Source organism: Elephantulus edwardii, unplaced genomic scaffold (assembly GCF_000299155.1).
Source record: "Elephantulus edwardii isolate Elephantulus edwardi_28Jun2011 unplaced genomic scaffold, EleEdw1.0 scaffold00177, whole genome shotgun sequence".
Classification (NCBI taxonomy): domain Eukaryota; kingdom Metazoa; phylum Chordata; class Mammalia; order Macroscelidea; family Macroscelididae; genus Elephantulus; species Elephantulus edwardii.
Window position 1 is genome coordinate 3,535,983 of NW_006399927.1, and position 11,101 is coordinate 3,547,083.

Below are 11,101 nucleotides of genomic sequence, written 5' to 3' on the forward strand. Positions count from 1 at the left end.
TCAATATAATGGAGTAATTAATATAACAATGTTTAAAGTTATTTTTCCCCCAAGGATTCAAACTTAATGGGGTTCATTCTTTCCTTAGAGCCAGGGAGTAAAAAATAATTGTCATTAAAGTGTCAAAGCTCATAGTGTCTCTCATTGAAGGGAGAATTATATGTCTTAACTCATACTAAGCTTTGTTTTCATACTTAAACAGTGCTATTGTTTAAACTAGATAAATCTCTTTAAAAGGCACAGAATGTGCTTAGTTTCATACCATCCTCCTGATCCCATGTCAGTGTTCTTGGGATACTTTCCTAGGGGTTGCTATTTTATCCTACTTTGACCTTTGATATAAAGTTGATATTGATATCATCTTAACTCATTAGCACTTGCTTCAACTTGGGGTGTATGTGTGTGTAGGTAAAGAGCAAAACCCAACATCTCCTTCATGGAAGAAGAGGAATATCATATAGTTTTCCTGAAATGGTATCTTGATCTAGTTTTGTGGCTCTGGTTAGAGACTGGGTAGTCTCTCTTCTTGAGCAACTGATTAAATCCACACTTATGCCACTTCCCTTATGAGGATCTCATTCTATGGGTCTGACATACACTCACCCTAAACAACTTGGAGCTAGATTAAACAATTAGGGACGGCCCTGACATACAGGAGCCTATCGAACTAGCCAGTCCACAAGGAACTCACAAAACCTATCTAACTCTACCCCTCTTGTCCTACTTATATCCCTTCTTAAAGATCCAGCTATTGTTACCCTGTATCCTTGTACTGCCCAGTGTGGTCTTTTCTCCTTTGAAACTATAAGTAATGATCTTGCTTTCCATCTATATATGTGGATCTGTCTGTATGTACTATTCAAGAAATTTATAATCATGCCTGATATCACATAATTAGAAAACAGGAGGAAGGCTGTATACAGCTTCAACTGTGAACATGAAGGAGTAAAATCTCAAAGGAGAGCAGACTGTTCAGCGGTGAGCAAAGTTGCCCCAACCTGCTGGAACCTGACCTTCAGGAGGCTGGCCAATTGCTTGGCATGGCCACAGGGGGAGGCTGTGTATTGAGATTCTACTCTCAGCCACCTTGTGCCTCTACCTTGGGAATTTGCTTGGTGGTTTCATTTTTTTGTTATTTTGAAGGGATTTTAGTCATACATTCACACTCTTCTTATTTTTGTGCCAAAGTTCGTATTATTATTTTTTTCTTGGAGTTCTTAACAGAGAGATACATTCTTTCCTTTCTTCAGCTTCACTGGCTTTGCAACTAGATTTACAAGTGACCTTATATAAGATCAAGGGTACATGTTCTTGATCCATTGACTCCATATAAAATGGGACTCTGCAGGCTTTAATACACATCATCTACATTGGCCAAAGACATGCAGCTTTTGGGTGGGCAGTGGGACTCGCAGAGCTCCCTTGCTACTTAGGGGAGTGTGTGTGTGTGTGCATGTGTGCAAGAGAGTGAGAAAAAGATATTGAAATGAAATAATCTCTAAAATGTACTATTAATAATACAAAAATTGCTGAGCCATGCACAAATTAAATGTTATATATGTAAGCAACTAAAAAAAAATTAAAACTCTATATGTATTTGTATGTTTATATATGTGTACACGTGAATAGAGGTCTACATGCCTCATGGAGGTCTGCATGCCTTGTGGAGGTACACACTTTTGGAGGTCTACACCAGTGGACAGAGAACTTTTTAATAAGTAGGTCAGATAGTAAATATTTCAGGCTTCCCAGACCATATAAACAATGCCTTTTGCTGTTGCTTCTTTCTACACCTCTTTCTTCATCTTTTTAGTCTTCCTATCAACCCTTCTTTCAGTGCTACTGTTTGTCTTTCTACTTCTCTTTCTTTTAAAGCAACTCTTTCCCCCCTTTTTAAAAAAAATATTTGTTTTTATTTTATATTGGTGTGCTTACAAAGTTTGAATACATTGTTTTCCTCACTGGATTTTTTCCATTTTCTTCACCGCTCCCTCCCCATAAAACTGTATGACCCTATGATTAATATCTCTCTCCCTGTCCATCCTCACTCCTCTGCTTGCTTCCATCCCCATTCTTTGAATCCTCATACTTATTCTACAATTGTTTTATACAATATTTGTCCTTATGGGACCGAGTTCACTCAACATAATGCTCTCCAGTCCCTCCCAAGGTAGGTAGTGGTTTACAAGTCATCATTGCTCGTCTGTGCAGTGTAGTATTCCATTGTATGAATGTACCATAATTTCTCAATCCATTTGATTGTGGTTGGCTATCTGAGGTGTTTCCAGCATCTCTTAAAAAATGTGAAAGATCTTCATTTCTGGACCACACAAATTGGAACCCAGCTCATCGGCCAGTTTGTTGACCGTATTCTGGCAGAAACTACTGCATGGTAGCACTGGGAGGAGGGAAGAGACACTTTTTGCTTTGGATGCTCAGGTTGTATTTCACATAATGAATTTCGGAAACACGTAACTGAAAAAACAAAATTGAAAGTCTCATGCATATTAGATACTCAATAAATATTTGTTGAGTGAATGAATGGATCTTAAATGAAGGTATAGCCCACTGTACAAATGAATGAAGGTGAAAGTTCATAGATTTTTGATACTTTTGTTATATTTTGTGTGGAGTTAAGAAGATGGGGTTTTTTATTTGTTTTGGTTTTTGTTTAACATTTTTAAAAAATTTTATTTTACACTGGTGTACATAAAAAGTTCCTAAAGTTCATATACATTGTTTTTCACTCCAGACTTTTCTCCTTTACCAATCCTTTCTTCCATCCATCAAATTGTGTGACCCTATGTTTAAAGCCCTTCTCCCTCCTCTTCTTGAATCCTTGTACATGCTCTACAATAATGGTCCTTTACAGTATTTGTCTTTATGAGACTGAGTTAGGCCAGTAGCATAATGCTCTCTAGTCCTTTCTATGTTACGTAGTAACTTACAAAATCATTGCTCCTGTGTGCTGTATAGTATTCCATTGTATAAATGTACCATAATGTCTCAATTCATTCTATTGTGGTTAGACATTTTAGCTATTTCCATGTTCTTGCAATGGTAAATAATGCTGATATGAACATTGGTGTACAAGTCTCTGTTTGTGCCTCACTTCTCATTTTCTCAGGACGTATTCCAAACAGTGGGAAAGCTGGGTCATATGGAATTTCTATGTTCAGCTTATTGAGAAAATACCAAACCACCTTCCAGAGTGGTTGTACAATTTTATACTCCCACTAACAATGTAGAAGAATTCCTGTCTTACCACTCCAACTGTCTTATCCTCTCCAACATTTATTACTTGATGCCTTCCTAAACTTTGCCACTGCTACTGGGGTAAGATGATATTTCATTTTGGTTTTGATTTACATCTCTCTTATTGCCTGTGATTTGGAGCATTTCTTCATGTGTCTATTGGCCATCCAAATGTCTTCTTCTGTGAAAGTCTTTCCATGACTTCTGACCATTTTGTTATTGGATTATCAGTCTTTTTCTTCTGGAGACTGTAGAATTCTGTAAACTTCCGTCATGAAACGATATCTGAATATCTGAGACGATATTGACAAATGTTTGTTCCCAGTCAGTAGGTTTTCTTTTCACCCTGTTGGAAAAAGTTTTTGATGAGCACAGAGATTTAATCTTTAGAATGTCCCATTCATCAATTTTATCTTCAGATTGCATATTTCTGGTTGTATTTTGCAGTCGCTTTATACTGTAAACTAGGTCTTCTAAGTTTGGTCCCAGTTTGTCTCTTACGAGCTTTACGATTTTGGGGCTTTAATCCAAGCTCTCTGATCCACCTTGAGTTGGTTTTTGTGTATGGTATGAGATCCTGTTTCAGCTTTCTGCAAGTAGCAGTCCAATTTTGCCAGCACCATTTGTTAAAGAGGTTATCCTTTCCCCATTTGATAGGTTTTATTTCCTTGTCAAATATCAGTGGATTGTAGTTAGCTGGGTCTATTTCTGGGTTCTCAATTCTATTCCATTGGTCTATCTTCCTATCATTGAACAAGTACCATGCTGTTTTGGTTACTACTACTGTTTTGAGGTCAGGGAGTGCTATGCCTCCCACTTCATTTTTGTTTTTCAGAAGTACTTTGCTTATTTGTGGTCTTTTCCCTCTCCAAATAGTCTTGACAATTTCCCTTTCAATCAAAGAGATGGATTTTTAAGTCCTAGTTCTAACAGTGTGTGTTTTAAGGAAGGTTTAATACATAGCTTTATATTATTTATCACATTCGGTCCTTGTAATATTATTGTTGTTGTTATGTGCCGTCATGTTGCTTGCCACTCATAGCGACCCTTTGTACAACAGCCCTAAACCCTGCTCTATCCTGTGCCAATCGCACTGCCTCTGACACACCCATCTCGATTACCCCAGTCACTGAATCAATCCACCTCCTAGAGGGTCTTCCCCTTCTGCTCCGTCCCTCCACCCTCTCAAGCATGATGTCCCTCTCCAAGGACCTCTCCCTCCTTACAACATGTCCAAAGATGTCAGATGAAGCCTCAGAATCCTTGCCTCCAAGAAGTAGCCTGGTTTAACCATCTCCATGATGAATCTGTTTGTTTTCTTGGCAGTCCAGGGTACACTCAATACTCTTCCCCAGCACCACAGCTCAAATGCATCAATTCTCCTTCTATCTTCCCTAGTCATTGTCCAACTTTCTGATGCATAACAAGCGATTGCAAAGAACATAGCATGTATCAGACACACCTTAGTCTCCAGAGTGACACCATTGCTCTTTGGTACCCTGGAGAGGTCCCTAATAGCAGTCTTTCCCATCGCAATAGGTTTTTTGATTTCCTGGCTACTGGTGCCAAGAGTGTTGACCGTGGAGCCAAGCAGACTAAATTGCTACTGGAAAATTTATTATGATAAGACATTTTAAATAGTATACCAATCTTTAGTTTGCATTAGCTCTTGAAACAATATACCTGAGGAAAGCTTAAAGCAAGATTAGGTTGAATCCATATTTGTTCCAGGCTTAAGTGGCCACTAGGCTGTGGATATTTATTCATATTAAGCCAACTTGTGTAAGTTCATACTACTTTTCAAGCATGATATGTCATACATTTAATGGAATGATAATTTCAACCCTATTTAAATTTTGTAAACAACTGTTCTCCAATGATCTCTTTGCAAAGAAACAAAATAAAACAGCACATCTGTGTTTGTATAGGGAGACAAGATTGTCTTCACTTTTGTTTCACTTTTTCTATTTAAACAACAATAATGCACACTTTAATTTGCCCAGTAAATTAGCATCTAAATCTTTAATAATTGTCATGCTTTAATACCTATCCCATGTGGTTTCACAAATGGCAGATTTATCATTATTAATATAAAACTAATTAAAAAATAGACTTTAGGCATCCATCTGTACATTTTATCCTGGCCCTGGACCAAAGAGTTTTTGGAAAAAGAAAACCAACCACAGTCTTTTAACAGTCATTATTGATATTTGCTTCCCTCTAAGGTTTTATTATCTTAATCTCAAAGTGATTTTTCAATGTTTGAGAAAAGTTTTTCCCTCATCCAATTTCTGAATTTGATTTTAATGGAAGTCTACATTTTACTGACTTAGACTAACATAATTTCCACGTTGTACCTGTAATGAAATATCATTTGAAAGAAATACTAAAATACAACTTTAGCTATCTCTGAGCAAATATCTTACCATAACATGTTAACTATTCAGTATTTTCTATCACATTAAAAAAAGGATGACGTAAATTAAAATATAATGAGAGACAAACAGTTTATAGTAACTCCAAATGTGGTAAATCTTCACCAGTGCATAAAATTTTTCAGTGACTGTGAAAAACATCAGAGCTATTTGAGCCCTGGAGTCTTTTCCCAGCAACTGAAAAGAGCCCCAAACCAAGAAGCATAGCTAAGCATTTCATACTGGAAGCAGCTTATTGAATTAATAAGACAAGTCAATTAATGCAATGCTCTGTTGCTTCAGGATAAAACATGAAAATGCAAATATGTAGAGCTGTTTACCATATTGAAATCAAGCAACCAAGAAGACTGAACAAAACATTCCTTCTCTAAATCCTAAAAAAGAAATTGACATGGGTGTTGACTGTCTTCTGTGTGATGTCCTTCAGAGGAGATGTGGTGGATACTGGCCTGATGTCTACCAACTGTTTCTCTTGAGGACATAGCTGGACTATTTCCCAGCCTCCCTTACAGTTGTTAGTTACCATGGGGCTAATGAACTCTGACTCACAGAGATCCATGTGAAACCTAACGACACCATTGTCTTGTTTTCTTGCAACTTCATAGTCACTGGCAAGTTTGAGTTCAGAATTGCAGATACTGTTTACTTTGCTTGCTTTCCAGCCTAGATGCTCATCTTTTATCAGGTAATATTGTGTTGTAATACATAGGGCTTCTATTGGGCTTCATTCATCTATCTATCTACTATCTATCTATCTATCTATCTATCTATCTATCTATCTATCTATCTATCTATCTATCATCTATCTATCATCTATTTATTTTTAGTTGTAGTCTGAAACCATAATGCAACTTCTTTATCATAGATGATCATGCTGTTGTTTGAAATATTAATGATACAGCTTCCAACATAATAGCAACACACCAGCCATGATAGTCTGACAAACTGATAATTTAAGTTGGTAGCAAGTGGGGGAATAAGTAGAAGTTCTGCTTCTCAGAATACAGGAAGTTAATTCTCTACCACTTCCAGAACTGTCCCAAGCCTTTACAGAATGTACCTTCATGACTGTTTTTCCCCGCTGCCTGCTGACTGGAGGGAGAGATTCTGATGGAGATGTCCATAAACCTGCAAATGGTAGAACCTCTCAAGCATTCTCAGCCTGGAGGCCATAGAGCCCTTTCATCTGTAGATAAAATTCAGAGTGTCAGTGAGTTTAGTTAGAAAAGAAACTACTTCTCTATACTAAGCATTTCCTTCTATCATGAGTGTTGACAGCCAACCACAGTGATGCACAATTGCTCCTTTGTCGTCTGAGAAATCACAGCTATTTCATATCATCTCACAGTAACTGTAGATATAGTAGAGTGGTAAGAAACTGTTCTACAATCCCAAAGGCTCCCCAAGAGAAAGATGAACAATCGTCTCCTGTGCAGTTTGTAGCCTCTGAAAACCCTCTGGAAGGTCAGCTCTGGGTCAGTTCCAGCTCTATGGTACTCAACAATAATTCCATTCAAAGGAAGTTCTGGTCACATAGTCTCTAGAAGTTACACTGCTAACCCAATGGTAGCACCTCTCTGGTGATTGAAATCCACTAACAGCTCTGTGGGAGAAAGAGTAATCTCCTTATCTTTAATAAATGTGAATTACAGCCTCTGAAAACCCAACAACAATGTAAAAAATGGTTGTCTTTCTATCTCCTTTCCCTTTTCTACATGTGAAAACACTTTTTTCTTTTGCTTCCCTCTTCTCTTCCTTTCCCTTTCCTTTCCAACATGTATTTATTGAGAAACCTAAACCACTAAAGATGACAGAAGAAGAACTGATGCCTTTGAGTTGTGGTGCTGGAGAAGAGTCTTGAACATACCATGGGCCACCAAGAAAACAAGTAAGTCTGTTTTGGAGAGGGTGAAACCAAATTTCTCCTTGAAGGTTAGGATTTTATTGTCTTCCTTCACTGACTCTCTAACTTTCCAAGGATGATATCACTCTCCAAGGAATAGCCTCGCCTAGCGATGTGTCCAAACTGTAAAAAATGAAGCTTTGTCATCTTTGCCTCCAAGGAGCACTCTGGTTGCGCCTTCTCCAGGACATATCTATTTGTTCTCTTTGCTATGCATGGAATATTCAGTGCTCTTCTTCAGTACCACAACTCAAAGGCACCAATAGTTTTTCTTTTATCCTTATTCATTGTCCAGCTCTTTAATGCATAGAAGGTGATTAAGAAGACCATGACTCAAATTAGGTGCATCTTAGTATTCAAACTGACAACATTGCTCTTCAACACCCTGGACAAATCCCTGATAGTGGATTTGACCAATACATCTCCTAATCTCTTGACTGCTAATACCTAGGGTGCTGAATGTTGATCCCAAGAAGCTGAGAACATTGACAGCTTCAATTCTCTCTCCATATAGCATAATGTTGACTGTGAGGCCTGTGGTGAGGACCTTTGTTTTTCCGATGTTGAGATACTATCTATACCAAAGTCTTTGATCTTCAGCTACAATTGCCCCAAGTCCTTCTTACTTTCAGCAAGCAAGGTTGTGTCATCTGCATAATGCAGTGTATTGATGAGTCTTCCACCAATTCACATTCATCTACATTCTTCTTCATAAAAATTCAACTTCTCCAATGATTTGCTCAAAATACAGATTGAATAGGTGTGGAGAAAGGATACAACTTTGACATATTCCTTTCTTGGTTTTAAACCATGCATTGTTCCATTGTTCCATTTGTATAATAGCCTCCTGGTTTTGATATAGGTTCTATATGAAAACAAGTGTTCTGAGATTTTCATACTTCTCAATATTAGTCATAATTTGTTATAATTAAGACAGTAAAATGCTGTTGCATAGTCAATAAAGCATAAATTGACATTCTTTTACTAGGTATTCTTTACTTTCAGACACTCTTTTACTAGGTATTCTTGACTTTGAGCCAGGATCCATCTGACATCAGCAATGATATTCCTGGCACCACAACTTCTTCTAAATCCTGCTTGAACTTCTAGAATTTCCCTATCTATGTACTGTTATAGACATTTTTAAATGATCTTCAGCAGGATTTTGCTTGCATGTGATATTAATGATGTTGCTGCTGTTGTTATGTACCATTGAGTCACTTGTGACTCATAGTGACCCTATGCACAGCAACCCTAAACCCTGCTCTATCCTGTGCCAATCTCACTGTCTCCAAAATACCTACCCTCATTACCCGTTACTGAATCAATACATCTCATTGAGGGTCTTCCTCTTCTGCACTGTCCCTCCACCCTCCCAAGCATGATGTCCCCTCCAAGGACTGATCCTTCCTTGCAATATGTCCAAAGTATGTCAGGCGAAGTTTCAGAATCCTTGCCTCCAAGGAGCGGCCTGGTTTCAGCCTCTCCAAGATGAACCTGTTTGTTCTCTTAGCAGCCCATGATATATTCAATACTCTTCTCCAATGCCACAGATCAAAGGAATCCATTCTCCTTCTATCATTCCTAGTCATTGTCCATAGCAGATGATTGCAAAGACCATGGTTCTGTATCAGGTGCACCTTAGTCTCCAGACAGACATTATTGCTCTTCAGTATTTTGGAGAGATCTCTGATACCAGACTTTCCCAATGCAATACATCTTTAACTTTCTGGCTGCTGGTGCCAAGAGTGTTGATTGTAGAGTCAAGTAAACTGAAGATGTTGACAATCTCAATCTCTTCACCATCTTTCATGATGCCAGCAATCAGCCCAGTTGGTGAGAATCTTTGTTTTCTTGATGTTGAGCTTCAATCCATATTGAGGGCCTCATTCTTTGTTCTTCTGCAGCAAGCACTTCAGGTCCTCCTCAGTTTCAGTAAGCAGAGCTGTGTCATCTGCTTTACAAAGATTGTTGATGAGTCTTCCTCCAGTCCTGATGCCACATTTCTCCTCACAGAGCCCAGCCTCCTGGATAATCTGTTCTGCATATAGATTGAAAAGGTATAGAGACAGGACATATCCCTGGTGCACACTCTTCCCAATTATAAACGACGTAGTGTTTCTTTTCTCTGTTCTGACAACTGCCTCCTGGTCCAAGTAGAGGTTTCACATAAGCACAATCAAGGTTTCTGGTATTCTCATTCTTCTCAGAGACACCCACAGTTTGTTGTGGTCTACAATGTCAAATGACTTTGCATAGTCAATGAAATACAGATAGACATTTTTCTGTTACTCCCTGCTTTCAACCAAGATTCATCTAACATTAGCTACAACATCTCTGGTACCACAGCCTCCTGTAAACCTAGCCTGTACTTTGGCAGTTCTCTGTTGATGTGATGTTCCAGTAGTTTTTGAATAATCTTCAGCAGAATTGATATTGTTTGATAATTTCCACAATTTGCTGGATCACCTTTCTTTGGAACAGACACAAATAAGGATCTCTTTCAGTCAGTTGGCCAGGTTCTCCAAATTTCCTGGAGTAAACTAGCAAGCACATCCAGAGCTGCATCTGTTAGTTACTTATCAGTTAGTTACATCAATTAGTCATGTTCTAGTTTTAATTGAAGCTGAAGAGAATGAAAACATTATCTTGAGTCATCCAAGTTGAATTTAAAAAGCAACTCAAGGATAGGTTTGAAGTACTCAACACCGATGATAGAAGACCAGAGGATCTGTGGGTGGACATCAAAGATATAAGCCATGAAAAATGTAAATTGGTCATTTCAAAGAAGGAAGGGAAAGAAAAAAACCAAAATGGATACCAGAAAAGATTATGAAAACTGAATTTGAGCATTGAGAAGCCAAAATAAAAGGAAGAGATGCCAAGTCAAAGAGCTGAACAAAAGATTTCACAGGGCAGCTTGAGAAGATAAAGTAAAATATTATAATGAAATGTACAGAGAGCTGGAGGCACAGAATAAAAAGGGAAGAACTTGCTTGACATTTCTCAAGCTGCAAGGACTGAAAACCAAATTTGAGTCTTGAGTTGCAATACAGAGAGATGCTATGGACACAATCTTTAATCGTCCAGGAAGCATCGAAAGAAGATGAAAGGAATACACTGAATCACTGTAGCAGAGTTAGTTGACATTGAAACATTTCTGAAAATACTATATGAACAAGTGCCAATGATAATGAAGGATGACATTCAAGCTCCACTGAAGGCATTAGAAAGAAAGAATGTGTCCAGAATTGATGGGATGTCAATTGACATGTTTCAGATAACAAGAACAGAGTAACGAGGTCCTTTTACACAGGGAAACTGTCTCTATGTCTTAAACATTCCTCCTTTCTGAAAATTTCACTTACAGATGTCTGAGCTGTGGCCTTTGCATGAATTACTTCTTTTTCCTCCTCCCCTTTTCTTCTTCTTCTTCTTCTTCTTCTTCTTCTTCTTCTTCTTCTTCTTCTTCTTCTTCTTCTTCTTCTTCTTCTTCTTCTTCTTCTTC